Raw genomic sequence first — 19,085 nt, 5'->3', positions numbered from 1 at the left:
TCATATGTAGATTATTTTTTTTTTTAGGAAAACATTTCCATGGGGCAATATACACCCAAGTTCAGGAGATCAGTTTTCTCCTAACTTCAGCAGATTTTAGCCTTGGCAGATTGACCACTCACAGATTAGACACTGACACTCCCCATTTGGGATCTCTACACCAGCCTTTGTGGAAATTCATGGGATGTTTTCTCCCAGCAATGTCAAAGGAGTCACTTTTTCCATCCCTTTAAAATCGACATACAATTTCCAATTAGCCTTCAATTAAGTGCTAAAAAAACCCACACTGTGAAAGAGAAACTGTACTAAACTTGCTAATGTAACAAAGCCAGTAGGAGACTCTAAACATACTTCTCCATGAGCTGCAGTGAGCCAGCCCTGCATGCCCAGGAGCGGCAGCATCGATCCTCCTCCTGTTCCTCCTTGCCCAGTTGGTTCCTGTCCTCCCAACTCCAGGCACTACAACACTCCATGCTGAGATCTGTATAGCAAATGTGGCATTGTGGGTCCTCTAAAAAAATAGAAAAAAAGGGCCACTCAAATCTTTTACAAGCCTGGAATCATTTGCAAAATCACTCTCCTGGTGCCATATCATACCATACACCTCATACACCCCTTACGTGTATTCATCTACACACATACTGGCTGAGGATAAGCTTTTGAGCCTGTGTTAATCCATGTTTTGTCTGTGGGTGAACAGCAAACAATGCAGGGCCAAGACCCAGAGATCTGCCTAAGGTCTCCTTGTAAATCCTTCTGTCACCAATGGTTGCTGTCTCCAACCATTCACCTCCTCTTTCCATCAGCAACTGGGAAGGCAACTGAAGATGTGCTTGAATAATCAGAAGTTGCCTGTTGGACCCCACAGGACAGAGTATCAGAGTCAGCCCATGTACAGGGTACTCACACATCCCTTAATACCCTTGCACCCTCTCTTTGGACATGGGACCCTCCAGCCAAAGTGCTGTGCTTCCAAAAGCAGAACAGGTGAGGATAAAGAAGGTAAGATACACCAAAGGGCTTTTTAAGTAATTGTCAGCACCTCAGGGATAAAATTAACATACCCCAAGCTGTCCACAAAGCCTGCTCTCTAGCACAGCCCCATATATCATCAATTTAATGGGTGTTAATGGGCTGGTGCCTTCAAAGCTTTTCAATGAGCACAAACCACTTTGATCATTTATGCTACTAGTTATTTTTAATTCAGAAAATGTCATATTAATTGTTTGAAATGTGCTGTACAACAGGGCATGGTATTGTTGATTACCTCCCCTAAACTTCTGCAAAGCAACGAGCAAAAGTTTGGTCCAGGTATGTAAAAGGGAAATGCAATTAATATAAATTGTGCTGTAAGCTAAGGTTCACTTTTCCCTCTCAGATAACAGTAGATGTTATTAGGATAAGTTGTGCAAAGACGTAGAGACAAGACTCTGGTATTATGGTCATAAATCACAGTGTCTTGACATAACCTCATTTACAACATACACCTCGTTCCCATGGCCCTTGCACAACTAAAGTGAAGAGAGCAGAGACCATGTTCATCAGTAGTTGCATTTCAGTACCAGAAAACAGTCTTCTTTTTTCTAGGCAGAATGACCACAGTAGAAATCTCATCATGTCACATAGTCACTGTACATTACATCTATAATCCAAAGTTTTTCAAAAGCTCAGTACATTTTCCCTTTTAAAAAGAACTGCTGTAGTTTATCTGGAGCATAACAAGATTTTTTTTTGGGTGAAAAAAACCAAAGCTAAATCCAACAGCCGTGGATCAACCAAAACTACTTGTTATTAAGAGCACCTAATTTGATGCAAAGTTAATTTTTTATGGTTTCCATTTCATCAAGAACAGAAAAAATATCAGTGTTTGTAACACCGGACCGTTCAGCCATCCATCAGCAAAAAGAGCAACCAGCTCTGTGCACAACTCTACTCATAATCTCTGCCATAGACCAAGGCAGGCAGAGTGCCTCTGCACTCCCCCTTGCTTAAGACTTCTCCTGATCTGCCTTTACTGCCCAGCAGGGTGTTTGAGTTCTGAGCTGGAAGCACAGCATGAAGAACATGTGGACGAAGTGATAATGTTCTGAATATGTGCCTCTCAGAGCACAGCAGACAGGGGCCACTCTGGTCTTACAGAGCCGCCACAAAGAGATGCAGGTGACCAGAGAAGTAGGTAAAGAAGGATGTTTAGTGGTCCCTCCAAGAAGGAACAGCTTGTTCTGGACATGTACTTCCATGGGCAAGAAGTCCTGGATGAAGCCCATGACTCCACAGAGCTGGAAAGCAGAGTGGGAGCAGTGTTTTTTCTCATGTCTTAGGGCAGACAAAATTACCTGGAACAAGACAGTGAAGTTGCCCCTTATCAAGGTTATAAGAGGGCTTCTGTGACACATCAACTCCATGCAAAGTGGGACAGACAACTGCCTCAGGTGCTCCATCAGTAATGCTGGATGTTGGTCAGGAGATGAGCTCCCATCATGGGATGTGCAAGACTGCTGACTGGTTCCAAATATTTTCCAGATAATAAATTGTTCTTAAGTAAAATATTCCTGATAATTTAAGGTTTTTTTTTTCTGCTAAAATTAAAGGTATTTGTAGTATTTCCTATCAACCACTACATATGTTTTGCTAGGACATCTTCGGCTAAGATGAAGGAAGTCACAAAAACATTAGGAAATACGGAAAGAAAATTGTTAAGATGATATTTGTCCTCAGTCTGACCTTATTTTGGAACAGGCCATAATAAAGTGAATCTTTTAAAATAAATATATAGGCTTTAATTTCTCCCAATTAAAAAATGTAGCTGTAAACAATCTATTTAAATGAAAGAGCTTTGAATAAACGTGGGGAGGAGGTGCATCCCACCTCTTCCCTTCCTTTGTAACAGGCCAAATCAGCTTACTGCACTTCCAGGTTGTTGACATTATCCCAGAAGTAATCATGTTGCTGTCTCGCCAGGGAAGATTGATGCCTATCTGTGCTGACAGACATGCTGATGCCTCTTCTCCTTAGGTTTCCAAGGTTATGGTTTGACAGTCAATTAAAAAGTTCTCTCTTCCCTGACAAATTGTTGGGCTCCACTGACTTCCTCCACTCATTCCCTTCCCATAAAACACTTTCACCTTCTCCCCTTGATCATGGGGATTTTATTGGAACCCTGTTTCAGCAACCTGTTTTTGGATGACTTTCTTCAGGCTCTTCTGTACCATGGAGGAACACCATGGCACCCACAACTGGGCACCTCTCATGTCTCCTGCCAAGTTGACAGAGGAACAAAAACCTCAGAGCTGCTCCCACACAGTCCCAGCCACACACCACAAAATTGCTGTTTCCCTGCTGCCTACACCAACCCTGCCAGAGAGGGAGCAATGGGGGTCCATAGCCAGGGCACTGCCCTTGCCCCTTCCTGCTGGTCACTGCAGCTCGTGGCAGAGTTGATTGCCACCTGCAGCAGGATGCAAGAGATCAAACCCAGACAGTATGGGAGATGTCAAAGTTGCACATTCCCAGCTTCATTCTTCTACCTGTAGATGGCATGGATATACCTCGCTATCTGAAGCAGCTCTCCACTCCTGCTCACTTGCTTAGTAAGCAGCATTCTAGAGATCAGCACTTTTAATTATTAAGTACTATCTAGTGGGTGAAAGTAACTCCCACCAGATGGTACAGAACACCTATATGAAGTATCTGCTTGGAACATCAGTGCTTTTAAGGGCATTGAAAGTAATACTCAAATGAGAAACAACTGTAGGAACTATTGCACTTGGCTTTGCTAGGATGTCTTTATGCAGTAAAGACTTCCCACAGCAAACAGAGTTGCCCACGGAGTGAAAAACCAAACCCAACACAGTTCCAAGGAAACAAACAATGAGGAGCAAACTGAGCAACATCCAAGCTACACAAAGTGTAGGACTATGCCTGTGAACTTCATCCACCGAGACATCCCTCAGCAAGTACTACTGCCAAGACAAGCTGTAGGAGGCTGTTCTCAGGGGAAGCCGCCTATCTGGCTAAATTTGCAACCATGCCTGTGCAGCTTTAGGCTGCTTATGCAAAAAACTACTTAATTCCCTCAAGGTTCAGAGCGGTGCTTAGTGAGAATGACAGGAAAAGTCAAAGATCCTAGCAAGTGTGACTGCAAGAAGAATGAGGTGCCCTTCCATTTCTATAACTCCCAGTAACCCTCCCTCCATAATTTAACCAGCTAAAATGTCTTTGTAAATCAGATCCACAGCATTTTTCTCTAGGTACTCCTGAAAATTTTATCCTTAATCTTAACTAAAAAACACTTAGATTTTTTTTTCCAAAACCTTGCATTTGACTAAAATGAGGGATTTACTCCATGCAGAAAGCAAATCTCGAACAGAACTTAATACCTTCAGATGAGAACCCCCACGAAAGTGACTCTGTGCCTGCAGGGAGCTGGAGGTTATCCGTAAAAACCTGCTTGCTGCAGTGACTCTCCTCTACAGAAAAATAATAATATTAATTTTGAGGCATTTTGTTTAGCTGCAGTGTTCAGAAGCCATTCTTGCAAAGGCTTCTCACATGGTGCCATTAGCACCTACTTGCAATGCACCAAATTAAGTGTGTAGGCAGGACTGTGGAGAAGTGAAGTCAAAATAATTCATATGTGCTGCTACCTAGGACACTGCTTAGACGACACAACAGAAATCCTGCACACAGCTTAATACTTCTCACAGTCATTTCAGTAAGATGCCAAAATTTCTCCCTATACTTAGAACACCAAACTCTTCAGGTCTCCCCAACTCCTGACTTGGACAAGTAACCTCATCTTAGAGCAACAGCTGTTTGCTGAGAGTGTACCCTTATTTTACCTCTCCCCCTACCTGAGGGCAGCTCTGCTAGTCATTGCAGAACATATAAATCACATACCCTTTTGGAAATGAAAAAGCATTTGAAATCTGGGCTGACTTTACACTGTGGACGTGCCAGAAGTTAGAAGAATTAAGTTGGCGAAGAAACAATAAGCATTAAATCATGCCTGCATTAGGAACAAGGGCTCACTCTGAAAGAGCTATTACTATGTTGTTTTATTTTCTGCCTCTTTTTAGAGTTGAGGAAGGGGGCAAAAATGACATTAAAAATGACAGAGAGGATATTTTAATAGTAGTTTCTGTATTTTGAGCTTTGAAAACATACCCATACTCTTCAATGGGTTTGAGAGATTCTAACCTTCATTCTTAAGTGACTGAGAAGTTCACATTCATAAAAATCCTGATTTGCTCTGGGACATGAACCATAATGGACTCTGTTTATGCTTTAAGAAAGACAAAATGAAGCAACTAGCAATGCAATTAACTTCCTTCTAATGAATAGGAACACAGAGAGACAATTTCCCTGAATGTGGAAAGATACTACATGTATTTAGAACCCTGCACCAAAATTCAACCTGGTTTAAAATAGAAAGCCACATGGGGAAATGGGACATGAGCACAACACCCCTTTAAAGACCTGTGAAATATTCAGGGCTGTTTTTCAGCCAACTAAGATGTTTCAGTTCAAATCAGAACATTATACGACAGTGCCAGAAGCAGGGTTTTGCCTTGTGTACCTAGACTTCATATCGATTTAATCAAGAAAAATTGGTACTGCCTTATAATTTACTATATCTGAGGGTTCCATAAATATCTCTAGTTTGTGTTATGCTATGCAAATTATTAAGTGAACATAGAAATGAAGACAAGCCTCTCCAATATGCTCTAAGTGCTGAAAAGAATAATTAAATTTCATCTTAGCTCTGTATTTTGATGCTTAATTTGTTAACTTTTAATACCAAAAAATCTCCCCCCTCCATATTTATAAATCACCATCATTCTCCAATTCTGTCGCTCCTAAAGATAAGTAATGGCACATGCCATTGTCCTCTGCATTCATTTAGCTGAGAACTGGTTCCTGGCTTTATTTTTAATCTCAGTTGATCAGTGTTTCCACACTGCCTCCCTCCCTGCAACAAAATACCCATCCTAATCTGTCTGTCCAAAGGGATCGTCTTTTTTGCTCCATTGCCTTCAGCTTCTTACAATCATCCCAGTTCTATCAGACTGGATTTTGTGAAGAACATCTGCTTTTCTGGAGGACACACTGTGATTTGGCTGAAAACACTCAGTGAAGATAACTGCAGGTCTGCTTGGGAGAGTGGAGCAAACATCCTCTAGGTACCTTCACTGGGAATATTGCCAATTAGGGTCTTACAGTTTTTGTCCATGGTCCTGTGCATTTCTGAGCCCTGCTGCCACATTTCACACACCTCTTGCAGCACTGGCAGGGTGCTATTATAAGACAGCCAACAATCAGTGCTAATCTCTTTGAAGGCTGAACACACACACGGGATGCAGAGGTGTCTCACCTTGAGCAAACACATGGGGAATGGGGATAAAGGCTCTTTAGGAAGGACAGGCAGGGGAGAGGAGGAGGGGGTGTTGCTCTCTGTGTCAGTGACCAACTGGGGTGCATGGAGCTCTGCCTGGGGATGGATAAGGAACTGATCAAAGCTTATGGGAAGAGCGACTGACATCTTCTACTTGGACTTGTACAAAGTGTTTGACACTGTTCTGCACGACATCCTTGTTTCTAAATTGGAGAAATATGGATCTGATGGATGTGATCAGTCTGGTGGAGGGTGTCCCTGCCCATGACAACGGGGGTAGAACTAGATGATCTTTAAGGTCCCTTCCAGCCTGAACCAATCTATGAGATTCTGTGATTACTTACGCCACGCATTCATTTTGACACTGGATCCACTGTAACTGGAAACATCATCTCTTCTATCCCTCAAAGCTCACATTTTAAATATGTTTGGCCAAGTTGTCCTATCATTCCCCTAACAGAACAGCAAAAAAACTGTTGTTGTTTGTTTTTTTTTTTAAATGACACTATTTTTAGTAAGGTACAGAGAGTCCTTTGGGTTCAGCCATTCCCCACTGCTGCACGTTTTTCCACCCTCAATGCAGTTATATCAAAACAACACAAGTGCTAAGGGCACAGAAGGTCTTGACTACTTGGGGTGAGCCAAGCTGCAACACATTTGCTTCTTAGACAGACTCAGTTATTGTGCCTTGTGATGTTTACAGCTGCACACACAGGGTTACCCTGGGGTTTCTGAAGGGCTTGACCAACATGGTCAAGGCAGCTATTTACCAGAAGCCTACAGAAGGGAGGTAGTCCACCCCTGGTGCCTCCTTCTGGATTCTTAATTCCACAGAGGTGACTCTCTTTACAGTCAAACTTACACCAATATCTCAGTCTAAGTAAATTTGTGGGAAATCAAACAGCAGTAATTGTCTCCTCAACCATCACCTGAGTCTTCCCTGAAACTGATGGTCTAAAAATGTCCCAAACCCAGCTACAGGCTGCTGTGAAGAAATAACATTTACCTTTAGGGAGTTTTAATGGGAAAAAATGTCAAAACTTGGAATACAAGCAAACTTATAAAGTTGATAAGCTGGAGTTGCCAGAAAAATAAAAGCTTAGAAAAACTGCCTAGAGAAAGCTGACGTTGGCATTTATCACTAATACTCCAGATCAAGGGACAGCTGTGAAGTCCATGAGCCTCAGAGGATCTCTCTTGCACAAGGGTCTGTAGAATGAGAATGAATTTCATTGCACCTGATCATTTCTGGGTATCACAGCAGAATAATTTAGCTGAAGAGAGATACCTACAGGCAACAGTTATTATTCTACTTCCCCTGACACGCACTAGCATCCTTTAGTGTTGACTTCTGACAAAGCTTGGAATGCTACAGGTGTTCCAGAAGGCTGGAAAGAAATAGATGGCCAGAATAAGCAGATGGACATGAACCCATAATCTTGCATGAACCCAAGCAAAATCACAGGAAGACTAATATGTTACACAAACACAAAAGAACGAAAAGATAACACAACTGAATGTCCCATCCAGATAACTCTGTTGCAAAACTGCCAGCTATGGCTGATAAAGATCACCATGTTAGTTCACCATCTTTTTCACTTAAGTGAACGACTTTATGACTCCTTGAGTTGCATGACATTATGGTTTAAGATTAGTATAGATACATCAGTGTAGATCAAAGTGAATTGAAAGACCATTAACTGATAAAGTTTTACAAGAAGCAGTTGTAAAATCATAAACCCACTAACACTGTGAGTTGAATTCAGGCAAGTCACTCTTGATTTCCCAGTGAAAAGGAGATTTACACAGAAACAGATACCACCAGCTGGCAGGTAGCAGTAGCCTCATTAGGCCTGTGAGCTCCAGGCCGAAAAATGAATTTCATATTAGATCTAAAATGAAGATATCATGCCTACATAACTTGGTACCTGATCCAATCCTTCTGCAGAGCAATGGACACTCATCAGTCTCTCCCAGCTGTGCTGCCAATGAAGGAACTTCCATAGAATCTCATTTCCAGGTTTATAAACTAGAAAAAAAAATGGTAAACAATTTCCTGACCATACCCAAACGTCTGAATTGAAACTTTCACAGTAATTTCTCAATCCACTATGAATGTATTTGCTACTCGTGTGAGTGTTAACACAGCAGGAATAATAATCCTGTCCTAACCAACACTGCTGCTTCTCATTTGCAGAAGGGCTGATGGACAGAACTGAACATGCCTCCTGACTGCCAAAGCTGCGTGACACTGCAGGCAGCCACTCTGCCTTGTCCTGCCTGTCACATTTGGGATGTGGACACGCTTGTGTGTGAGGAACACAGCTTTCTAAAAAATACCCCACCTCATTAAGGATTTGTTTATCCAGCAGAAGTTGGGGCAAATCAGAATTGCCCAATGCTGGAACATCAACAACAGGTATTTGACTGACTCTCATGTTTCAGCTAACCACATCTTTCCTGAAAAGGCTTCTTCCTCCTTGTACCCCAGGATGTGCAGATACAAACTACTGAGCAAAAACATTTGACTCGATGGCCCTCAGAGCCTGTCACCTGCTGGGAGATGCCTCTGTTACTCAGTTAAATGCTGTGCTGGATTCTCCCCACAGCTGCTTTGTGTGGAGCCATCCAGAAGCACCCAGAACCAACCAGGAGTCTTTACACAGCACAGGAGCTCATCTGTCCAGGAGGTTTTAGAGCCCAGGTCAGTCCTGTTGCTCACACACAAACATGTCCACATCCCAAAGGCGACAGGCAGGACAAGGCAGAGTGGCTGCCTGCAGAGCTGTCTCTGATATCCTCAGGAGGAGGCACCATGCAGATTGCAAGACCTGACCTGTCAAGAGCACATCCAAGCTTTAGAGGCACACAATTTTACCGGGGGAAAACACCTGGGGCCAGTAAACGCTCTGATGATAACTCACTCCTGTCCTCCTTTCCTTGTCTTGCCCACACTAAAATCCCACTGGAAGCTGAGAGTAAATTCAAGTAGCCCTCAAGGAAGAACTAGTTTTACCAAAAGAATGTGACTTGTTAAATCTAGTTAAAATTTTTAAAAAGTAGCAATTCCTGGCCTGGAGCAATTCTACACCTAGCCTGGAGGCTCACATCCTTGATCCCAGCAGGACAGTACAGTGGTACTTTTTTTAGAAAACACAGGGAATCATATAATCCTGCCTCAGCAGGGAACAAAGATGAGCCATGCAAGTACAATCTCTTGGACACCAATTGATACTCCACACATATCTGTCCAGACGCAGCCTAGCACATCCCTTATGGCAGTATCCTTCTGTCCCCACTTTCATCTGGCAACTAGTCTTTGCCAAGAAGTCCTGATGATTCTGCAGCTCTTGCACTACCTTCAGATCTGGAAGATGACATTTTCTTTATGCATGGTCCTGATAGAAACAAAGCCTGTTTTATTTACCAACAACAACCAAAGAGGCAGGAGTCAGAGCCACTACTGTGGAAGAAAGCAAATTCAGCACGCAATTTCAATTACTTGGGTTAGACAACTGATTTCCATTACTGTTAATGGGATTTATGCATCTATTTGCCTGGGCATGGTACTGGAAAACTGTACCTCTTTCTGACCCCATAAGTTTTTCTTCCCCATAAGGCTTTAAAAGAATAGAGTAAAATGCAAATAAAATTAATGCTGTGTTAATCATTGCCTTAGCTTTGGGCCATTAGCAAAGCCTCTGCCTCTCTGGAATTGTGCATTTTATTTTCAATAGACACCTCACCCCACTCAATGATAAAGCCATTGTCCCAGGTACTCTGTCTGCTCTGGGTTTATATGCTGCCTGTACTGGCAAGTTCCCCTTTCATACCTCTCAACTACTTCGAGTTCCTTGGTTTTACCAGATGTCTTGAGGGACTTTCATTCCTATTCTTGAATTAATACTGCATGGGGAATCTCTTCCCTCTGCTGTTTCCTACGTGGAAGGCACAGGTCTGGAGGAGCACTCATCCCCGAGAGGTGCTGAAACAGAAAGCCTGCTTGAAAACACTGTGCTGTCACTGATGCTCAAAAAGCTCACAATCATATTTTACAGTGGTAAGAAACAGTTAAAATTTTAAATGCAGCAATGAAAATGAGAATGTCAACACCTCTTTGTCTCTTGGATGATTTCCAGACTAGTTCTGTTTATTTAATAAGAGACCATGACATGGCCACCTGTTTAGCAAAGTCTCTGCAAGCCTCCTGCTAACCTTTGCATTTCATTTTTCTTAAACTGTTTACAGACATGGAAGGGCTCAATCCTAGCCAGAGACTTGGGGCTTCCTGGTAGTTTTAATGAAAAGGTCAAACTGAGAAAGGAGTGACTGTGTGCTGAAGCAGGTGGCAAAGCTCACAAGAGCCACGTCCTGCATGGATGCATCACGGAAGGATGACGTCAAGGAAGTTGTAGAGATTTTTATTCTTGTTGCTCAGTTTGGTCATGTTGTCACACCAAGGAATCTGTGGAGAAGGTACTTCAGTAATGGAGTGTGAGGGGGTGTTAGGATTTATGAGTCGGATAAAGTGGTTACAGGTGAACTCACATGGAACAACAGATCTCTACAGGAATCTCCCATGAGGCTGGACTCCCACACTCCAGCTGCTGACAGGAAAATAGCTTTGAAAAAACACCATCTCCCGTCTTTTCTTTGACTTGTGCTTCTTAGACACAGCCTTTCCCCCCTTTCTAGCCAGTTTGGTCACTCCAAGAGCATTCTGACACCTTTGATCTCTTAAAAGCACTGAACCGTTTTCATTTAAATGTCACTTAAATGTCATTTAGATTAAATTTATGTTTGCAAGACACAACATCACTCCACACTATGCTATGTCCACTACTGATGGAAGTTGCCCCCAGTGACACACACATTAGGTAGGTGGTCCTCCTGACTCCACTGACCTGGGACATCTCAGCAATCGTGTTCATCCTACAGTTTACCCCTGGGATCTGTCAGAGGGCATAGAGAGACTTTTCCAGTTTGTTCCAAGTAATAAGCCAGCCTAACTTGGCCTTCGTGTAACAATCACAGCAATCAATGCTTAAGTCAATGCTTTAATGGAGTTGAAAGTCACACCCCAGATCTAATGAAGAACCCGAAATAGCTATAGGCAAAATTGCAACAGCCTAAATACCAGCTTAGCAAGCACAGAGAAATAGAATAGTTTCTGCCCCAGCTTGTACTCCAGGTAAAATTATATTTCCAGGGCAGCCAAAAAAGCAGAGACCACATCTTTGGCCATGGCGTTAAGAGAAGCTTCTTGCCCATCTGTCATATGTAAATGGGGTGTGGGCTCCTTGGAGAATCAACTCAGCAGCAAACACTGCAGGGCCTAAAGGAACCTCAGATCCTATCAGCATTCCTATGGCCCCCATCAGAGCACAGCAAGTGCAGGCATCAGATCATAACTTAAGATTAGGTTAGTGGAAATAAAGACTGTTGTTATTAGTTTCATGCAGGTGTTAGAGATTCTTTCTGCACTCCAAAATAGATTCTGCACAAACGGGCTTTAAAAGTCCTTAGTCCTCCTCACACTCGTGTCCTTCAGGTCACAGAAATCACTTTAAAGTCAGCAAGGAAATAACACCCTGCTGTCTTCCGACAACTAAATGGGGCATGCCCTAGTGCTGTCAGCAAGATTGAATGTAGCCTCTGTGCTCTGTGAGACCATAAATCCCTTTATTGGCACAGATTACGAACCTGATTGCTTGCATACAGATTAATGCAGCAGCATGAGTCCTCTGGGTGACTGCTGAGCAGGGAAAGCAGGAGGGGGGAATTTATTTGCTCGGAAGCTTGTGATATTTATCTATCAATCACGAAGGAAAAAACATTTCATGAGCTTAATTCCAAAAATATCTTTGTATACCGAGAACAGAGAGCTGGGAAAATTACCCAGATTAAAAAACGGAAAGGAAGCAACCCCCCAGTTGCACATATGAAAGCCCAAATTTGTGCCACCTGCCCAGGGTCAGCACACCCTGACAACACAGCTGAGGTCTCCTCTCCAGCCATGGGATTTCCTAACACACCTCACTCAAGCAGCAAGAACAGGAAGAGCATGGCTGAAAGAGGAGAGGTAACACATGACACAATCATTCGTCTTCTTGAGAGCCTCAGCAAATTCTTTCCATTTCCATTTTTAATTCACCACTAAATATGGTGAATTAAAGAAAGACTGTGAAACTTTTCTTCTGGCAGGAAAGACGATGGAGCAGCCTCTCCACATTTTTAACTCTGCATTGAATGATGACAACTGACAGTTTATCACCCATATTTCATGCTCCTTATCCAGGCCCTGCCTTGCTGAGGCCATTGTCCGTAGGTGGCAGGTGAGGGTTGCAGTCCCTCACCCCGGGGAGGGGTCCATCCTTTCCCACTGCCCACCAAACCCCAGAGATGCTGCTGCCATTGATGACAGACCATTTGTGCACAGCTGTTGTACCACCAAGGGGAGCCAGGTCCCAGCCCTGTGACACACTGCACCCAAAAGGAAGGGCCACCATTCAAAAAGTACTAGCTACTTCCATAGACCCCACAGAGAGCCAAGCCAGGAGCTCAGGACTTTTCTCCTTCACCAAGAAGCTTCCAAGAACCAGGGACCTGCTGCTCAACCAATCCAATTTGAAGAGCTATCTACTTAGTGAAATATTGCTCTGATACTCAAAAGCAGGTAGGTGCCTGGATGGCACCCAAGTCAACTTGGGGTCCCAGACCTGGTCTGCCAGATGCCAACACTTTTTGGCAGCTGGATGTACTAGCTTGGCACTCCCAGGAAACTCAGTCCCCACTTTTGCAAACTATCCTCAGATAAGAAAATTTGACTTAAAAAATAGACACACAAGCTGCGCTAAACTAAGACAGGAGCACATTGTTTCTTTTTTCTTTTTTTTTTCTTTTTTGTTTTCTTGAGCTTGGCTATCCCTGAAATCATTTACTAATGAAATTACTTTAGCAAATTCCTCAGGAGATAACAAACATCACAGCCTCATTTAGCATAATGGAATTCTTCTAGGAGGAATTTATTCTCATACATTAAAATTGAGATCTGCTGCTAAATACTTTGTCTTCCCCCAAAGAGCAGAAAAGGAAGCCAATAGTAAACACAATGATATATTTACCAAAGAACTAGAGAGCAAAAATAATTGAAATGATCTTTTCCTACATAAATTTCAGTGTCAGGAAAATAGTCTGGTTCCATTTCTGATGCAAACACATTTTTCCCAGTCGTAGTATCCTTTAGGAACCACTTTAGCACGTGATGGGAACAATGATTACCAGCCTGCAAGTGCCAAAAGTTTGGGAACTCATCACCAACTTTCCACATGCACAGGGAAAAGCAGCTCCTGAGCAGAGCACCCACAGTCAGCACTGAAGCTGGTACCAGGCAGGCTCATCCTGGGATTTGGGATGCCCTATATGCAGGTTCTGGTGAGCTTTGCACCACTTCCCTGCTGCCTCCCCACTTTTCTCCTGCTTGCATTTGCTGTACACTGGCTGAGCTGCTCTCATCTTCATTATCTTTCCATGCTTGGAGACTGGCAAATGAAGTGATTTAAACTGGGTGTTCATCAGCTCATGTGGGGTCAGTGGGGCCTCCACGAGGCTGGAGTGATGCTGCTACTTGCACCACCTGTGTTTTACCCAGTTCAATGCAGATCACAGAATAAAAATGGTTTGGGTTGGAAGGGACCCTTAAAGGCCACCTAGTCAAAGCCTCTCTGCAATGAACCAGGACATCTTCAACTTGAACAGGTTGCTCAAAGCCTGATCCAACCTGACCTCGAATATTTCCAGGATAACTCATTGTTTCAGTTTTCTCAACAGAACAGGAGCAATAACAAAATAAAAAAAAAACAAAACAAAAATCACAGCCATCAGCACAAAAACATTCCAGCCATCACTTGATTATTTTTTGTTAGTTATACATGGGACTACAGACAGGATTTTTTTTCTGACTTGCTACAGTTACTTTGTGTGCATCATAAAAGTGACTTTACTTGGGAGAAAAGAAAATATTATCTATGGGAAGTTACTGCCAAAAGCGAAAAAAAAAAATCTTCCAAAGTAACTTCAAAATATTTGTGTTCAGGCAACAGGCCACCATTTTAAGTAATTTGATTTAGAGAGAAAACAACAACATAACAGCACTATCTGGATACAATCTGGTCAAGTGGATTTAATTCAGGAGTTGAATGTAAAATTGAGTGGAAACTTAAAAGGGAAAATCAGTATTAACTTGCAGTATTTCCAATTATTTTACTGTATAATTCTTTACAAGGATTGGTTAGCACAACCCTAATGGGGCTGCAACCAGTGCCCCATGTTGATTCACAACATCATTCTGAGAGCATCCAGCCATCCACACTGATCCATATAAGGGAAACAGCTCAGGAGGTTGGTATAAAATGAAAATAGAAATATGAAAAGTAGGAGCAGTAACAGAACTATTCCTGAGCATTTGGGCAAATAAGTAGACCATCCCCATCCCTATTTTCCCTCCTGTCCCAGGAGAACAGGGGAAGGAATAGCACATCTGAGGGTGGCATCACAGCTCCTCCAGCCCTGCTTAGTTGGAGGAGATGATGAGGGAGCTGCCAAGGGCAAAGTTAAGAAGGCAAATCAGAGCTTCAGCTGGAAGTCAAGTGCAGAGCCCTGTGCAGTCAGTCAGGCTGTGCTCATTGCCTGCACAGCCCTCAGGATGTCCTTTCTCAGAGAGCTGATGCTTGGTACTGGTGTGAAAGGGAGAGTGAGACCTTTGCTAAGGAAAAGGAGAGGAGAAGGTGAAAGCCCCAGGAAGGACAGAAGGGAGGAAGATGGTGAAAGCCCCAGGCACACAGCAAGACTCTTCCAACTCAAGGACAAATTTGCAGCCAGTTTGAGTCTAAGGAATAAGAACTGAGGCAACTGAAAAATAAAGTGTTTTAAAGAATGAGTGGGGCTTAAAGCTGCTTCTCCCCTGTACTCCATGCTGGATGCAGTGATGCTGCATGTGTGGACTGGGGCAATGTTGCTGGGACATTGCATGGGCCTTCTGGAGCCACAGCACACAAGACCAGGATGATAAAAGGGGAGAATCTGTTTGGAAGGACTTGCATGGATCTTCCACGCTCCTGAGTGCTGCCCCTGCCACTGCACACAGCCAGGCCACGTGCTTTCATGGCAGCAGAACAGCTCTTTGATTTCCCAGAAAGTAACAAGTTATTCCATACTAAGAGCAAACTGGTGCCTAACACAGCATTTGTGGAACACAGCAAAGCATTCTGAGAGTGGGAAGAGAGTCCTCTCGTGGAAGGATGGTAACTCTGTGACCTATGCATTTATGATCTGGGCTCCCGTCATACTCCCCAAACCATACGTAGAAACCCCAACTAAACAGCTGTCAGGATGTGCTAAAACAAAAGCATGTTCCCTGTCGGTTTTCTTGAAGTCAAGGGATTTAACCTTTCCTTTCTCTTGCTCTAAATTGTCCTTAAAAGAAAACCATGACCTGTAGAAATACAAGTAGCCAGTTCAACATGCAAGTGTGACATTAAAAACTGTGTTCATTTTTGTAGACAATAAACATATGTAATTAGAGAGATTCATTTCCTTTTTTTTTTTTTTTTTTTTTGTGTTTCCAGCCACAAACGCCAAGTGTCACCACAGCTCTCCCTGGTCCCCCTCTGCAGTTACAGGCAGGGTCAGCCCTCGAGCCCTCCAGCAGCCACGTGCTGCCGTGTGCCCACAGCACAAGCGGGTGGGACACTTGGACATTTCACACACAGCCAGTGAATCCATTAGTGCTGGATCAAAGGTTGCATTTTCCGCCCTTGCACACACTGGAGCACGAGAGGCACACCCACCAAGGCTGCCACAGGCCTCATCAATCTTCTCAAAGACGACATTTCTTGCAAATTTCCTTGTTCCGTGTCCTGTGCTGGCAGCAGGCAGGGCAGCTCCCACACACAGCCACGTGTTTGCCTACACTGTAATTTCATGAGTGCCTTAAGCTGACAGAAAGCATCACTTAAAGCAAAGAGCTGGTTCCTCTCTGCTCTTGTCCTTCCCTCCTGCACTCAGAAAAGCAACACTGAAGGACTGTTTTAGATCAAAATTGGGTTTTTATTGCGGGTTGATGTAGACTCCTAACCCAGTCCTGCCCCCTGCACAGCCTCATAACACCCCTGCCAGTGCCAGGGGAGACCAAGGGTTACAGGGCAGGAATGAGCAGCTCAGGCAGTGGAGAAAGGACTCTGCAGCATCCCCACTTTGAGTTTTGACATTAGTTTCAGCTGACATTGGCTGCCCTCACTGCTGGAACAGATACCCCAGTGACTTACCCCTGCATCCCAGCCCACATTTCCATCACTGTCTTTGTGACAGCACTAGACCGCCTGAAAAATAAACAAAATGCTTTACCCTCCTTCACCTTTTGTCCAACCAAGACACAGGTGTTACCCTCAAAGTAGTAATTAAAACACAGCATTAGGCTCAAACACATTATTCCAGCTGAGATGTTGCAAGTCCAGAGGCTCAAAGCCTCCCAGGATACAAGTCCAATACCAAGTTTTTCCTCCTGGCACTAACCTATGTGAGCACAATTGGGGTGGAGCATCCCTTGGCCCCCTATATTTGCTGCTTGCTGGGCTCTCCCATTTGAGCTGCTTTACTTCATTTGAACATAAATACGTTAATGAATCCTTCATTTCATTTGCTTTGCAGACAGGGAGCAGGCTCAGGCCTTGGGGCTGGAGAAAGCCACATCCCAGTGGGTCAGTGAAAACCAAGCAAGTGTTGTTCTTACCAGAGCTCAGGCAGCTCAGGATCTTTCAGCATCAAAGGGGTCTTATCTGCTCACAGAAAAAAAAACAAATGTGCTAGCCTTGGCCAAACACTTTGCCAAAGAGCATTGATAAAATCTTACAAAATGAACTTTCTAATTCACGTTAGCTTGATGGACATCACAATGTTATCAGCAGAGCCACCCTCCAGGCTCATTGCCAGCAGATGTACTTGGCAGCAGGGAAGTGCCCTGGTAGCACATCCTGCACCCCGAACAGATGAGGACACCCATCACACACTTGTCATGACACAGGAGCCCAGAGACCTTGTAGGCAAACAAAGAGCAGTCTGAAGATAACCTCTTTGGAAACACACCAGACGGATGTGGTTAATTAGCCCAAAATAAGCAAACTGATTGAGAAAACCAAAGTAAGTACCCCCAAAGCTGTCACACCTCACAGCTAACACCACCAGGGGCCAGGAGAACAGGAAAAAGCAGGAGTTGTTTAGCTTTGTCCCCCACGTCATTTGCTTCACTAAGTAGCTCAAGACACCCTCCCTCCAGTGTCTGCATAGCAAAAATGCTGTGGAGGGAGATGATGTGTGCAAGTACCTCTGTAATTGTCTGTTCTGGCTCACACACTAATGTGGTCACAGCGACACCCACCCCAGTGGGAGAGTGAGCTCAGCTATGCAGGTGTAGGGAGAGGAGCTGCCTCTGCCCAGCCCTGGCCTGGGAGGAACAGTCACAGGGAAGGGATGAAAGTACAGCAGAATTAATGAAGAGTAAAGTACTCGTTTAATATACAGTTTCATTTTTCGTATTGGCAAAGTAGTTTTGTGCATTTATTGGGGTTGTTCCCAAGTAGATAATTTCTGCTTTGAGAAGCCTTCCTATAAATTGACTTTTAGGGTCTGTCTAAACTCTGAAATATTTCTAGCTCCTTTTACAGCCAGTTCTGCCTAAATGAGTTCTAAAGTCATCATATAGATTTCAGATAGTATAAAGCACGCAGGCAATCTTTTTCCTACGCTATGTTCAAGGTAACTTTGAAAAGTCCATTAGAGATAATACAATAAAAATTTGCAGATCACCTGTAGTCCTGTTGTGCTGGTTTAGGCTGGGGTAGAGTCCATTATCTTCACAGTAACTGGTCTGGGGCTGTGTTTGGGATTTGTGTTGAGTATTGTTCCTGAGAAGCACTTACACAGAGACAAGGCCTTTTTGGCTCCTCACCCCACCAGCAAGAGGCTGGGGGTGCACATGGGGTTGGGGGGACACAGCCAGGACAGCTGACCCCAACTGACCCAAAGTTGCCAGCTGGGATTAAACCACAACACCTGTACACACAGGTCATTACTGTGGCTTTATCATGAATTTAGGTTATAGTTTTAAGACCTGTAGAGGATTCCTCCCATCAGGTAAAATGTAGGTCAAATGTCAAATAAGCAGATGATTTCCTTTCATGGTTTACTGACAGTTTCACATACATCACGTTTTCAAAATGTATAGCAAGAAATTAACATAAAGCAGCATCTAATTTCACATTAAATTTTTAGTAATTAACAACTAAAGCAGAAATAAGTCTCAGGTAATTCTTACCACTGGAAGGTAGAGGTTTATGTCTGATTCTTTCTGATGGTTTTTCCTTTAAGTGACCTAAAACCAGGAGTACATCAGCCTTCAAAACTTTCCTCTAGGTTTATTCAAACACAGAAAGACTTAAGAGGTTTTTACCCACCCAGCTTTGGAATCATTGCAAATAAAACACTTAGGAAAAGATTTGGATTGCCAAAGCTGAGATCCAAGCAAGTATTGACTTAACTGGTGAGAAACCACCATATTCCTTCCTTTAAACTAAACTACAGAAGGCAACAGCTAGTGCCAGGAAAGATGGGGACAGCTGCAACCTGACTACTGCTT

General features: G+C 43.4%; 1 long non-coding RNA gene across 1 annotated transcript in view; it reads right to left on the bottom strand.

The window, feature by feature from the left end:
- LOC108497243 overlaps positions 1-18,900 on the bottom strand; it is a 71,033-nt gene extending 52,133 nt beyond the window's left edge. The window contains exon 1 of the long non-coding RNA XR_001874722.1: positions 18,765-18,900. This is a non-coding gene — a long non-coding RNA (uncharacterized LOC108497243). The remainder of the gene's footprint in view (positions 1-18,764) is intronic.
- Positions 18,901-19,085: the final 185 nt, after the last annotated feature.

Source organism: Lepidothrix coronata, unplaced genomic scaffold (assembly GCF_001604755.1).
Source record: "Lepidothrix coronata isolate B3197 unplaced genomic scaffold, Lepidothrix_coronata-1.0 Scaffold2, whole genome shotgun sequence".
NCBI lineage: Eukaryota > Metazoa > Chordata > Aves > Passeriformes > Pipridae > Lepidothrix > Lepidothrix coronata.
This window is presented reverse-complemented; position numbering and strand designations above follow the sequence as displayed.